General features: G+C 71.7%; 1 non-coding gene across 1 annotated transcript; it reads left to right on the top strand.

The window, feature by feature from the left end:
- Nucleotides 1-360: 360 nt before the first annotated feature.
- LOC130866123 (5.8S ribosomal RNA) lies at nucleotides 361-513 on the top strand. The gene has a single exon (XR_009056302.1). It is a non-coding gene; the product is annotated as a 5.8S ribosomal RNA (ribosomal RNA).
- The last annotated feature ends 487 nt before the right edge of the window (nucleotides 514-1,000 follow it).

Genomic DNA, 1,000 nt, shown 5'->3' with positions numbered 1-1,000 from the left:
CCGGGGTCGGGGGGGCGGGGGGGCCCTAGGGAGCCGTCGGCGTCCGGCGGCTCCCTCGGACTCCCGTTCCTCACGCGGCGGGTGGCCGTTCCCGAGGCACGCCGCGGTCGGGGTTGGGGAGCCCCCTCTCGGGCGCCCGTGGGGCTCGCCTCCGCGTGCCCGGTTCGCCGGTGCGTCGTCGGTCGCGGGCCCCGTGTCTGTCGGTCCCGACCCGCTCTCCTGGTGTGTTTCTTCCTGGTTCTCGCTGGCCGGCCCGAGGCGAACCCCCCTCTCCGTTCCCCCGCCGCCTCTCCGGGGGCGGCGGGTGGAGAAGGGGGCCGTGCCGCCGTCAGCTCTCATCCGAAAGGAAAAAGCTCGTACGACTCTTAGCGGTGGATCACTCGGCTCGTGCGTCGATGAAGAACGCAGCTAGCTGCGAGAATTAATGTGAATTGCAGGACACATTGATCATCGACACTTCGAACGCACTTGCGGCCCCGGGTTCCTCCCGGGGCTACGCCTGTCTGAGCGTCGCTTGACGATCAATCGCCTCCCCCTCTCCCCGCTCCCGAGGAGAGAGGGGGTGTGGCGCGGCTGGGAGTTTGTTCGCAGGGCCCCGCGCGGGCCCTCCGTCTCCCCAAGTTCAGACGTGTGCCGGCGTCGTCGTCGGTGGCGGTCGTGCCTCCGCGCGCGTCCCTCGCTTGCGAGCCCGCCCCCCTTCCCTCGGGTCCTTTCTGTTTCCCCCCTGCTCCTCCGTTCCCGCTCGCGAGCCGCCCTCGTCGGCGCTCTCTCCCTCCCTTCCTGTTCCCCGCGCCTCCTCCGTTCCCCTGGCCGTGCCCGGTGGGGAACTCTCCGTGAGGTCCAGGCGTCGAGGGGTGGGGGCGGGGGACGATGCGTCCGGCCCTGGGTCGCGCCCCCGCGGGCCGGTCGGCTGGGATCCACGTGGGGAAAAAAAGAGGCTCTCGTGTGTTTGGGGACGGGTGTCGGAGGCGAGGGAGGGCCCGCGGTCGCCGTGGCCGCC

This window comes from Chionomys nivalis, chromosome 24 (genome assembly GCF_950005125.1).
Source record: "Chionomys nivalis chromosome 24, mChiNiv1.1, whole genome shotgun sequence".
In the NCBI taxonomy this organism is placed as follows: domain Eukaryota; kingdom Metazoa; phylum Chordata; class Mammalia; order Rodentia; family Cricetidae; genus Chionomys; species Chionomys nivalis.
Note: the sequence above shows the minus strand (reverse complement) of the source record. Positions and strands in the feature narration are given on the sequence as shown.